Source organism: Schistocerca cancellata, chromosome 7, assembly GCF_023864275.1.
Source record: "Schistocerca cancellata isolate TAMUIC-IGC-003103 chromosome 7, iqSchCanc2.1, whole genome shotgun sequence".
Lineage (NCBI taxonomy): Eukaryota > Metazoa > Arthropoda > Insecta > Orthoptera > Acrididae > Schistocerca > Schistocerca cancellata.
The window spans coordinates 92,021,922-92,036,215 of NC_064632.1; positions in this window are offsets into that span (position 1 = coordinate 92,021,922).

Here is a 14,294-nt window from a genome sequence, read left to right on the forward strand (position 1 = left end):
TTTGATTCCGTCGTTTATTGTGTCTGCTGTTATGTTGAGTTGGTTCAGGTCGTTTTCTACCTCTGCCACCCATTTGTTGTTTTAGTGGTTACCCAGTCAAAGATCTGTTTGGTCAGCCTGTGTGATGGCATTCTGTATAGGTGTCCACAGAGTTGTAGTCTGCGTTTTCTAATCTTTTCTGTGATTGTCTCCGTATGTTTGTACAGTTCCTCTGTAGGTTTCTTGATCCATATTCCATTGTTGTTAGTTGCACCAAATATTTTCCTAAGTATTTTCCGTTCTACTTTTTCTAATTGTCTGATACGTGTTTGCCCTAGGATTAGTGTGGTCTCTGCTGCATATAGTGCTTCGTCCGTATGTTTGTACAGTTCATCTGTAGGTTTCTTGATCCATATTCCATTGTTGTTAGTTGCACCAAATATTTTCCTAAGTATTTTCCGTTCTACTTTTTCTAATTGTCTGATACGTGTTTGCCCTAGGATTAGTGTGGTCTCTGCTGCATATAGTGCCTCGGGGAGCACCACCGTGTCGTAATGGCGTAATTTGGCTTTTTGTGAGATAGACTTCTTGTTGTAATGATTCCACACTACTTTGTATGCCTTGTCCAGTTTAGTCTTTCTTTCTTCGTTTGAGTCTCTGTTATGTCCACTCATTTGTAGTGTTTCACCGAGGTATTTGAAGTTTGCCGTTTTGTAAATCGTGCCATACTTTGTGTTCAGAGATGAGAGTTTCTTTGTGCTCATAAACTGTGTCTTTTCGTAAGAGATCTGTAGTCCAGTTTTGGAAGCGATTTCGTGCAGTTTTTCAATAGCGTCTTTTGTTTCCTTTATACTTTTCGTGACAATCGCGAAATCGTCTGCAAAAGCCAGGCATTTAATCTGTAGGTTTCCTAAGGTTATCCCCTGTTGTGATGTTTCCCATTCTTTTATGACCTTATCTAACACCAGATTGAAAAGGAGAGGTGAGAGGCCATCGCCTTGTCGGAGACCTGTGCGAATTTCAAAGGGCTCTGATAGTTCCCCACAGAACTTTACTTTGGAGGTCGTGTTGGTTAAAGTTTGCTCTATGATAGCCCGTGTTTTGCAGTCTACTTTGTATTCAGCTAGAATTTTGAAGAGAGTTTTCCGGTCGATAGAGTCGTACGCCTTTTTGAAGTCAACAAAGGTAATGATTAGGTTCTGTTTGTGTTGTAAAATCATTTTCAGTTTCCAAATTTGTTCCGCACAAGACCGCCCTTTACGGAAGCCTGCTTGGTATTCCCAAATCAAGTGGTCGGTCTGGCATTCTAGTCTGTTCAGTAAAGCTTTAGAGAGGATCTTGTATGTGACCGGTAGTAGGGGTATTCCTCTGTAGTTGTTCGGGTCAGTCTTGTCACCTTTTTTGTATAGTGGGTGTATCAGGGCAGTTTTCCAGTCGTCAGGAATTTTCATGGTCTTCCAGATGTCTTCCAAGATCCTGTGGATGTCTTTGGTGAGTTCTGGATCTTGTAACTTCCAGATTTCCGCGATGATGCCATCTTCTCCTGGTGCTCTACGATTCTTGAGTGACTTGATTATTTCTTTAACTTCTTCTAGAGTTGGAGGTTCACTATCTGGATTGTATGTGCTCGTTTCTGTCATCATTTCTTCCATAGGGGGTCCGTGTTGAGCAGTTTTTCAAAGTACTTTGCCAGAATGTCACAATTGTTTTTGATATTGGTTTCTAGGGTTCCATCCGGTCTTCTGAAGCACAAGTTGGGTGGTTGATATCCAATCATATTTTCTCTGAACGTTCTGTAGAAGTTTCTTGTATTGTTCTTCATGAAGTCCGATTCGATCTCTGTCAGTCACCGTTTGTCATACTGTCGTTTTTCACTGCGAATGATTTTGCTTGATTGCTTCTGCGTTTTCAAGAAGTTCATCCAATTCTCTTTGGATTTATGGCTACTAAATTTTTTCCATGCACTGATTCGTTGGTCAATAGCTTGGTCACATGTGTGGTTCCACCAACGGTGTTTCCGTGTGCGTGGTGCTTGTGCTAGTTTCATGGCCTCTCGGATTCTTCGTGAAAGTTGTGTCCAGTCTGTCGTTTTCTCCATTTTAATTTTGTGTAATATTTGTGTCTGGTTTAAAGTAACGTATTCTGGATCTGGTCTAACAATTTTGTTCTTCTGGAGCTTTTTCTTGGGCAAAAGACGAATCCTGATCTGTAGTAGGTGGTGGTCTGAGTCGAAGTAGCCTTTACGGGTATCTATGTTCAAAATTTCTTTTTGTGAGTCTTTCTGGACTATTACGTGGTCGATTTGTAGTTCTTGCTTTCCGCTGGGGAATTTCCATGTGGTAAGTTTTCGTGTTGTTTTCTTGAATTTTGTTGACATAATGGCGAGGTCGTGGCTTTTGCAAAAGTCTATCAGATGTTTTCCGTTTTCGTTGGTGTCCTCGTGTGGAGTATGTTTTCCTGTGATATGTCTGTATATCTTTTCTTTTCCGAGTTTAACGTTGAAGTCTCCCAGTATTATTTTGACTCTATGTGCAGGAACATTTCTGACAGTTTCTTCCATTGTCGTCCAGAAGTCATCAATTTCGTCCGGGTTTTCCCTGTTGTAGTCATTAGTCGGTGCATGTGCGTTGATTATTGTGTAGGATTTATTGGCTCATTTCACTGTGATGGTGCGGATTCTTTCGTTTGGTGACGAAAAGTCGATTACGCTGTCCGTGATGGACCTGTGTACTGCAAATCCTGTGCCAAAAAGCCTTAGGTTTTTCAGTTGTCTCGATGGTTTTCCTTTGTATATTCTGAAATTCTCCGTGTTGAAATGGTCTTCGTCTGTGAATCGTGTTTCTTGCAGTGCACATATTTTGATTTGAAATTTTTCGAGAGTGTCTGTCAGTTGTTTCATCTTTCCTGTCTTCATCAGTGTGTTCACGTTGAGTGTGCCGATGTAGTGTTTGCGTTTGATCTTGAGGGAGTTTGAGAAGCTCCGATTCTTCTCATGATGTCCGTGAGCCCCCGGAATCCGATGCTCACGACGATCCCAGTCTATTGACTGGGGCCCAGGGTAATGAGATTTTTCTCGTTGTACGATCATGATGTTTAGTAGTTGGATGTATGGCATGCTGCCGACTACAACCTGACTTTCCAGATCAGGAGGTTGGTTGAGGCCGCCACTGACATGTGGAGCAGACGCCTTTTGTAGCCGCCCTCTGTGGAAACAGACGCTACTAGTGATTTTGGTCCACCGAGTATTTCATTTCCTCGGTACCACCTATATCTAGGAGGCATTCCCCTATCCGCCACCTGGGGAGGCGCTCGGTTGCAGGTCTACTAACTGCCCCGATATATATATATATATATATATATATATATATATATATATATATATATATATATATATATAACTTCTTCACAACTTATAGTAGTTCTATTTAATCCTTATTACCTTTTAAATAAAAAAATTTTTATTTTAATTTCAGTGCATTAGTGTTTGTAAAATGATTCTTTCATATAGTGTTCAGTAAGAAAATGACAATCATTCCACTTGTTACCTGTGGAATGATACATTAGCTTATTTGTTTGAGTTGTAAATATTTGTCATGTATTATTGTTTTTCTGACATGTTCTACATCTGCAGGGCCTCCTCACTACGGATCAGTTGGAATGAAAGTAAATCTAATCTAATCTAATCTACATATCGTCTTGTTACACACTACAATTCGCAGATCTCTAGCGACAGAGGGCGGCAGTTATGTAGACATGAAGAATAAAGAAGCAGAATGTTAGTGACATCTGCATTACTTCAAAAGCTTTAAGAGTTTGCACATAAAATAGTCCTAAGCATCACTTTTCAGGACGCACTCGTATTTGAACTTTAGCTGTGTACTGAAGCTAACTGATGACGACTATAAACAATGCAGACAATAGAAGCTTTTGAAATGTGGAGGAACTGCGAAAGGATGCTGAAGATAAGTAGGTCGACTGTGCAACTAGTGAAGAGGGACTGACTCACATTAAGGAAAATGTTAAGGCACATCTTTTGAGCGGAAGACCTCTCCCTCTTTAATGGCCCCCTTGGACTAGTTTAGTCAGTCACTTGCCTTTCATCTTCTCCGACAAGTGAGAGTTTCGTTTCTTCCGAGTTGACCAGTGCATTTTCATTCGTTCTGATCTTATCCGTCCTTCCCAATCTGTAAATATGTTTTTCATGGTGTGTGGTTTGTCGCTTTCCACGTTTTTCGGTTTATTGAAATCTTTGGCTTTGTTTTGCAGGTCATCCAATCATCCAGATTTACTTCTAGTTCTTCTCTAATTTCTTATATCCATGCTACTTACTGTTTCAGATTGCAGATTTACTCTACTGTTGTTTTTGTTAATCTTTGTTTGGTTGTCGTCGTGATGCAGCCAAAGAAAGTAATCGTCTGCTTATGTATACTGTAACAGGCTCCAGATCCTTGTACGCTGTTTCATTTGCCACTATCCTCAGCTGCCCTTCTTTTTGAGGTTTTTTGTCTGTACATGGTCCAGCTATTCTTGTCTCTCGTAATAGGATTTTGTGGACTACGATTCTCTGAGTGACTTTACAAAAGTTTCGCTTGCGTGTATGACCACCCGCTGGCCATCTTATAGAGTTCATATTTTGTTTTGATCCAGAAAATTCTTTAGTGTATGTGTGTCACGTTAGTTGTAGAGCCTTTATCATTTTATCAGTCCTTTCTTGCCACGCTGATTTCCTATGTGGAGTCTCATTTCTGTGATATATTTTGAAGACTTATTATTTGATTTGTGGCTAAAAATGGTTCAAATGGCTCTGAGCACTATGGGACTCAAAATCTTAGGTCATAAGTCCCCTAGAACTTAGAACTACTTAAACCTAACCAACCTAAGGACATCACACACATCCACGCCCGAGGCAGGATTCGAACCTGGGACCGTAGCGGACGTGCGGTTGCAGACTGAAGAGCCTAGAACCGCTCGGACACACCAGCCGGCCAAAACCATCACTCTGTCTTAGCCCTGTTTTAAGACCTCAAATAGTTCTCCGTTCAATTTCATATTGTGTTTGGTCTTTGTGAAGGTTAATTTTATCGCATTTAATTGTCTGGGTTGAAATCCGAAATTAATTAGTTTGTGTAGCGCTGCAAATAAGTGTAGTTTACAAATATTATGGTTCGTCGTCTACATCTTCTTTCCTAGACATCCATTACTAATATTTAAGTGATTATCCTTCTCGGGAAGCTTTTCCAGGGTCTAGATCCTCCTCTATGTCTCCTGCTTCCTGTTTAATTCGAAATTTACAGCGATTGTACAGAATTCATGACAATGTTTTATCCGGGTAATCAAACAGAGAAATCCCTCTGTAGTTACAGGGATTTGTCTTTTATTCTTTTTGTGTAACGTATAGCTGTAGTCCAGTGTTCTGGTCGTTCTTCCTTGTTCCTGATTTCCCCGGTACGTGGTGTAGTGATACCGTCAATGGTTCTGGTTTCCTGAGTTCTGCAAATGTTAGATATTCTCCATTTGCTTTGTTTGAATCACGCCTTGACGTCATATATGTGGGGTCTGGGAAGCCTGCCTTCTTGGGTCGCTAGACAACATTAAAAAATCGTATTATGGAATATCAGATCCCTTAATCGGGCAGGTAGGTTAGAAAATTTAAAAAGGGAAATGGATAGGTTAAAGTTAGATATAGTGGGAATTAGTGAAGTTCGGTGGCAGGAGGAACAAGACTTCTGGTCAGGTTACTACAGGGTTATAAACACAAAGTCAAATAGGGGTAATGCAGGAGTAGGTTTAATAATGAATAGGAAAATAGGAATGCGGGTAAGCTACTACAAACAGCATAGTGAACGCATTATTGTGGCCAAGAGAGATACGAAGCCCACACCTACTACAGTAGTACAAGTTTATATGCCAACTAGCTCTGCAGATGACGAAGCAATTGAAGAAATGTATGATGAAATAAAAGAAATTATTCAGATAGTAAAGAGAGACGAAATTTAATAGTCATGAGTGACTGGAATTCGAGTGTAGGAAAAGGGAGAGAAGGAAACGTAGTAGGTGAATATGGATTGGGGCTAAGAAATGAAAGAGGAAGCCGCCTGGTAGAATTTTGCACAGAGTACAACTTAATCTTAGCTAACACTTGGTTTAAGAATCATGATAGAAGATTGTATACATGGAAGAACCCTGGAGATACTAAAAGGTATCAGATATTTTATATAATGGTAAGACAGAAATTTAGGAACCAGGTTTTAAATAGTAAGACATTTCCAGGGGCAGATGTGGACTCTGACCACAATCTATTGGTTATGACCAGTAGATTAAAACTGAAGAAACTGTAAAAAGGTGGGAATTTAAGGAGATGGGACCTGGATAAACTGACTAAACCAGAGGTTGTACAGAGTTTCAGGGAGAGCATAAGGGAACAATTGACAGGAATGGGGGAAAGAAATACAGTAGAAGAAGAATGGGTAGCTTTGAGGGATGAAGTAGTGAAGGCAGCAGAGGATCAAGTAGGTAAAAAGACGAGGGCTAGTAGAAATCCTTGGGTAACAGAAGAAATATTGAATTTAATTGATGAAAGGAGAAAATATAAAAATGCAGTAAATGAAGCAGGCAAAAAGGAATATTAACGTCTCAAAAATGAGATCGGCAGGAAGTGCAAAATGGCTAAGCAGGGATGGCTAGAGGACAAATGTAAGGATGTAGAGGCTTATATCATTAGGGGTAAGATAGATACTGCCTACAGGAAAATTAGAGAGACCTTTGGAGAAAAGAGAACCACTTGCATGAATATCAAGAGCTCAGATGGAAACCCAGTTCCAAGCAAAGAAGGGAAAGCAGAAAAGTAGAAGGAGTATATAGAGGGTCTACACAAGGGCGATGTACTTGAGGACAATATTATGGAAATGGAAGAGGATGTAGATGAAGATGAAATGGGAAATATGATACTGCGTGAAGAGTTTGACAGAGCACTGAAAGACCTGAGTCGAAAGAAGGCCCCCGGAGTAGACAACATTCCATTAGAACTACTGACAGCCTTGGGAGAGCCAGTCCTGACAAAACTCTACCATCTGGTGAGCAAGATGTATGAGACAGGCGAAATACCCTCAGACTTAAAGAAGAATATAATAATTCCATTCCCAAAGAAAGCAGGTGTTGACAGATGTGAAAATTCAGTTTATTAAATCAGTTTAATAAGCCACAGTTGTAAAATACTAACACGAATTCTTTACAGACGAATGAAAAAACTAGTAGAAGCCTGCAGTAAAGGAAACAAAAGAAAAATTCGAAGTAGGTATTAAAATCCACGGAGAAGAAATAAAAACTTTGAGGTTCGCCGATGACATTGTAATTCTGTCAGAGACAGCAAAGGACTTGGAAGAGCAGTTGAACGGAATGGATGGTGTCTTGAAGGGAGAATATAAGATGAACATCAACAAAAGCAAAACGAGGATAATGGAATGTAGTCGAATTAAGTCGGGTGATGTTGAGGGTATTAGATTAGGAAATGAGACACTTAATGTAGTAAAGGAGTTTTGCTATTTGGGGAGCAAAATAACTGATGATGGTCGAAGTAGAGAGGATATAAAATGTAGACTGGCAATGGCAAGGAAAGCGTTTCTGAAGAAGAGAAATTTGTTAACATCGAGTATAGATTTAAGTGCCAGGAAGTCATTTCTGAAAGTATTTGTATGGAGTGTAGCCATGTATGGAAGTGAACCATGGACGGTAAATAGTTTGGACAAGAAGAGAATAGAAGCTTTCGAAATGTGGTGCTACAGAAGAATGCTGAAGATTAGATGGGTAGATCACATAACTAATGAGGGAGTATTGAATAGGATTGGGGAGAAGAGAAGTTTGTGGCACAACTTGACCAGAAGAAGTGATCGGTTGGTAGGACATGTTTCGAGGCATCAAGGGATCACCAATTTAGTATTGGAGGGCAGCGTGGAGGGTAAAAACCGTAGGGGGGGGGGGGGACCGAGAGATGAATACACTAAGCAGATTCATAAGGATGTAGGTTGCAGTAGGTACTGGGAGATGAAGAAGCTTGCACAGGATAGAGTAGCATGGAGAGCTGCATCAAACCAGTCTCAGGACTGAAGACGACAACAACATTACAAAATGAGCCGTGATAATGCTTAAGTCTGCCAATAACACAGAAGTTTCGCAACCGAAGGGCGACACGCAAATGAGAAATCTCTTCAGCATATACAATTCCTAAGGCGCTGGACTTGAAGCGCCTGATCTTCATGCTGCTGTGGAAGTGGGCCGTGACTAATGGGAGCGGCACTTACGTCCTCTTCTCATGGAGGCCGCTGCTGATGCGTTGCCGTTCTAGAGAGGGTCTGGTGAGCGTGCAACTGGCTGACGCCTTCTTCACAGCTCTCTCGTTCCCTACTGGCTTTCCGGCGCTTGACTTCACTCCGTTACACTTTGCAATTCTCGACCTCTTTCAAAGGCATGCAGACATAACGGATAGCGCGTGAGTTTACATTTTATGATGGTGTTTATATTCCGTCTTCTGTATGATAGGAAAGCACGTCTTCGTCGTGAAGCACAGTGGTTTCACGTGTGGTAAGCAATGGCATCCAGACAGTCTGCTTAGAACTCCATCAGGCATGGCGCCATTCTAATTCAAAGCCACGAAGTTACTATGATGAATTTCTTGTTGTGACGGGGAGCCAATGCAAAAGGCACGAATAAAGTCTCACTTTTACACTTTGGCGAAACTTTCAGGTGCAGTGAACAGAGAGAGGAACAAACTTTTGGTCCACTTAAGAGTGGTTAATAAGACTTTTAAATTTAAGTTAGATATAGGTGGTGTGCCTGAGAGCAGAAACGAAGACACGTATGACATGATCGGCAGCCCACTGCTATACAAGCCTACTATCATTTTGCCTGCATATAACAGACTCTAAATACCAATTCTTGGCGTGTGCAGTTTGCTAGCAACTTGTCAGAACTTTAGGAACTGAGTTTCATTCCATGTACTACATTTTAGAAACAGTGTGAACTTTTCTGGCTTAGACTTGTTTGATTTCTTCAACCTGTGCAGACAAAACACCGTGTTACAAAACAGTGTTTCAGTGCCCTGTACCAAAGTTTCTGGCTTGTGCAACAAGTTCAGTGCACTTTTTGAATCATGATTAAGAAGGACTAAAGATTTTGAGGTGCAAATTATTTCAGTGATCTGATTAATCTACTATACCTCTTATTTTAATTGAGTTATGGTAATTGTTGTTTGACCATTTTAGTTAAATTGGAGACAGTTTGTTTGGTGACTCAACGGTCGTGCGCCATCAGCGCTCTATCATTAGCTGTTTATCTAGTAAACGGCAGTTTTAATGACAAGTCTGGTGTTTATTTTCAAAACACTTTTCTGTGTGAGAATATTAACTTACTTAAGCGGTCACACGCCGCCGAATATACAGACTTACTTTTGGCCTGTAACTTAAGTTTTTTAACTGAAGAAAAATATTCAAATAATTCACAACGAAACATTAGACAAATAATAAATAATACAATTGCTCATCATATGTGGAACGTGAAGAATTTTTGTTGCACCGTTGTGAAAGCGAATCCTTTCGATGAATACTTACTAAAATACCACTACTGTAGAACTTGAGCCGGCCTGAGTGGCCGAGGGGCTCTAGGCGCTACAGTCTGGGACAGCGCGACCTCTACGGTCGCAGGTTCGAATCCTGCCTCAGGCATGGATGTGTGTGATGTCCTTGGGTTAGTTAGGTTTAAGTAGTCCTAAGTTCTAGGGGAATGATGACCTCAGAAGTTAATTCTCATAGTGCTCAGAGCCATTTTTTTGCAGATCTTGAACGACTGGCACGGAAGGAACCACTTCATACGGCATGGACACCTAAATCCAGCAAATGACCTCTCCTTGCACAGCTTACATGGGGCATCAGTTCGCTCCACCGCAACGCTTTTTCCAGTGGCCACATCCATCCAGACTATGGCAAGGCTTTCCCGTTGATTTCACGGGACCGTTCTGCAATACACGATGGTTGTTGGTGGTAGCTGCGTACAGCAAATTTCCGTTTGATTTGTAGTCCCCATGATATCCACCAGTACTTCTAGTACTGTATCAGCTGTGTCCCCTACTTATTATCTCAAAGGACTTCCCCTGGGCCGGCTGGTGTGGCCGAGCGGTTCTAGGTGCTTCAGTCTGGAACCGCCCGACCGCTACGGTCGCAGGTTCGAATCCTGCCTCGGGCATGGATGTGTCTGCTGTTCTTAGGTTAGTTAGGTTTAAGTAGTTCTACGTTCTAGGGGACTCATGACCTCCGATGTTAAGTCCCATAGTGCTCAGAGCCATTTGAACCAGTTTGAACTTCCCGAGGTCCTTGTCTCGGACAGTGAATCACAGTCTCGTGCCAGAAACGGAAACACCACGTAAAAAGACTACCCCTCCTTTTCCTCCTAATCTAGCAGTGAAGCTTAACGGCTTGTTAGAAAGTTCAAAAGTTTTATGGAGAAACTCCATTCCTCCCATACGTCGGAGAAGGCCTTAAAGATTTTTCTTTCCTCTTACCGCTCCTTGCCGAATGACGGTAAGTTGTCAGCAGAATTATTACAGTGACCGTACCCTGTTACATCTTATGTGGCTGCCGCGGAAACCGTTGGTTCCGCCACGTCAGACAAGGTTTCAACCGTAGGACAAAGCTGTTGGTAATAAATAGCCTTGATGGTGCGGTGTCATCATACAGCGGTGTCACCATACACGTATTGGATCGTTCTATAACACACCAGGGGAAAATGTGGCATACACACTGACGAGCCAAAACATTGTGACCACCCGTTTAACAGCTTGTTTGTCCGTCTTTGGAGGGAAATGTACCTCTGATTCTGCGTATCAGGGATCCGATTGTTCGCTGGTAGGCTTGTGGAGGTATGTGGCATTAGACGCCTACGCGCGGGCCATTTACTTCGCGTAAATAATTGGTCGCTGATTTGTATAAGCCGTGATGGTGCCCGATGGCGAGCCAGATGGGTTCCAAACGATTTACAGGGTTATTACAAATGATTGAAGCGATTTCACAGCTCTACAATAACTTTATTATTTGAGATATTTTCACAATGCTTTGCACACACATACAAAAACTCAAAAAGTTTTTTTAGGCATTCACAAATGTTCGATATGTGCCCCTTTAGTGATTCGGCAGACATCAAGCCGATAATTAGTTTCCTCCCACACTCGGCGCAGTATGTCCCCATCAATGAGTTCGAAAGCATCGTTGATGCGAGCTCTCAGTTCTGGCACGTTTCTTGCTAGAGGAGGTTTAAACACTGAATCTTTCACATAACCCCACACAAAGAAATCGCATGGGGTTAAGTCGGGCCATGACATGAATTGCTGACCATGATCACCACGACCGATCCATCGGTTTTCCAATCTCCTGTTTAAGAAATGCCGAACATCATGATGGAAGTGCGGTGGAGCATCATCCTGTTGAAAGATGAAGTCGGCGCTGTCGGTCTCCAGTTGTGGCATGAGCCAATTTTCCGCGGGCTACGCGTGAAACTTGCCCGCACGCGTTCAACCGTTTCTTCGCTCACTGCAGGCCGACCCGTTGATTTCCCCTTACAGAGGCATCCAGAAGCTTTAAACTGCGCATACCATCGCCGAATGGAGTTAGCAGTTGGTGGATCTTTGTTGAACTTCGTCCTGAAGTGTCGTTGCACTGTTATGACTGACTGATGTGAGTGCATTTCAAGCACGACATACGCTTTCTCGGCTCCTGTCGCCATTTTGTCTCACTGCGCTCTCGAGCGCTCTTACGGCAGAAACCTGAAGTGCGGCTTCAGCCGAACAAAACTTTATGAGTTTTTCTACGTATCTGTAGTGTGTCGTGACCATATGTCAATGAATGGAGCTACAGTGAATTTATGAAATCGCTTCAATCATTTGTAATAGCCCTGTACATCAGGCAAATTTGGTCGCCGTGACATCAACGTGTGTTCACTATAACGCTCCTAAAATCACTGTAGCACCGTTCTGGCTCCGAGACACGGACAATTACACTGCTGAAAGACGAAATCGCCATCGGCGAATCCATCAAACATGAAGGGATGCAGATGGTTCGCTGCTCTCAGAGCGTCTTAGATTATTACCACAGGGCACGTGCATCCGCAGGAGAATGTCTCACATAGTACGAGGGCTATTCGGAAGGTAAGGAACGCTAGATGGCGAAATGGAAACTACAGTGAAAATCAAAACTGTTTTATCTGCAACGGTTAGCTACACCTTCCAGCTACTCCTGTACTCAGTCGCCTCTCAGACTTAGAGATCTGTCGTAGCAGTGTACCAACTTTTTACTTCGACCAGTCGCCAGTGCTTTACGACGATTTTCTACTCTGGACTACAGCTCGTTGTCTGTATCAAAATATTGTCTCCATAGCCAGCGGTTCATTTGAGCAGAGATCCTGCACGGGTCCTGCGCGAAAACAACAATGAAGTCACTGATGACAGTGCCATTAAAGCAGAGTTATTAAACACGGTTTTCCGAAACTCCTTCACCAAAGAAGACGAAGTAAATATTCCTGAATTCCAATCAAGGATAACTGCCAAGATGAGAAGCATAGAAGTAGATGTCCTCGGAGTAACAAAGCAGCTTAAGTCACTTAACAAAGGCAAGGCCTCCGGTCCAGATTGTATACCAGTCAGGTTCCTCTCAAGAGTATGCTGATAAAATAGCTCCATATTTAGCAGTCATATACAACCACAAAAAGATCCGAACCTAAAGATTGGAAAATTGCTGAAGTCACACCAACAACCGAGCGAGGTGGCGTAGTGGTTAGACACTGGACTCGCATTCGGGAGGACGACGGTTCAATCCCGCCTCCGGCCATCCTGATTTAGGTTTTGCGTGATATCCCTAAATCGCTCCAGGCAAATGCCGGGATGGTTCCTTTGAAAGGGCACGGCCGACTTCCTTCCACATCCTTCCCTAATCAGATGAGACCGATGACCTCGCTGTCTGGTCTCCTTCCCCAAATAACCCAACCCTCACACCAATACCCAAAAAGGAAAGTTGGAGTAACCCGCTGAATTACAGGCCTATATCACTAATGGCGATTTGCAGTAGGGTTTTGGAACATATACTGTATTCGAACATTATGAAGTACCTCGAAGAAAACGATTTATTGACACTTAGTCATCACGGTTTCAGAAAATGTCTTTCTAGTGAAACACAACTAGCTCTTTATACTCATGAAGTAATAAGTGCTATCGACAGGGAATGTCAAATTGATTCCATAGTTTTAGATATCCAGAAGGCTTTCGACATCGTTCCTCTCAAGCGCCTTCGAACCAAACTGCATGCCTACGGAGTATCGCTTCAGTTGTGAGACTGGATTCATGATTTCCTGTCAGAAAGGTCACAGTTCGTAGTAGTAGACGGAGATTCATCGAATAAAACAGAAGCAATATCCGGCGTTCCCCAAGTAAGTGTTATAGGCCTTCTATTGTTCCTGATCTATTTTAACGACATAGGAGACAATCTGAGTAGCCGTCTTAGATTGTTTGCAGGTGGTTCTGTCATTTACCGTCTTGTAAAGTCATCAGATGATCAAAACGACTTGCAAAATGATTTAGATCAGATATCTGTATGGTGCGAAAAGTGACAATTGACCCTGAATAAGGAAAAGTGTGACGTTATTGTCATGAGCACTAAAAGAAATCAGCTAAATTTCCATTACGCGATAAGTCACACGAATCTGAAGGCTGTAAATTCAGCCAAATACTTAGGGATTACAATTACATATAACCTAAATTGGAACGATCAGCCGCGCGTGATTAGCCAAGGGCTCTCAGGCCCTGCAGTCATGTACTGTGTGGCTGGTCCCGGCGGAGGTTCGAGTCCTCCGTCGGGCATGGGTGGGTGTGTTTGTCCATAGGATAATTTAGGTTAATTAATGTGTAAGCTTAGGGACTGATGACCTTAGCAGTCGAGTGCCATAAGATTTCACACACATTTGACATTTTTTGTTTTTGAACGATCACGTAGATAATATTGTGGGTAGAGCAAACCCGAGACTGCGATTCATTGGCAAAACACTTAGAAGGTGCAACAGGTCTACTAAAGAGACTGCTTACACCACGCTTGTCCGCCCTAATCTGGAGTATTGCTGTGCGATGTGGGATCCGCATAGGTGGGACTCACAGATGACATCGAAAAGGTACAAAGAAGGGCAGCTCGTTTTGTATTATCGCGAAATAGGGGAGATAGTGTCACAGGTATGATACGTGAATTGGAGTGGCAATCATTAAAACAAAGGCATTTTTCATTCCGACGGGA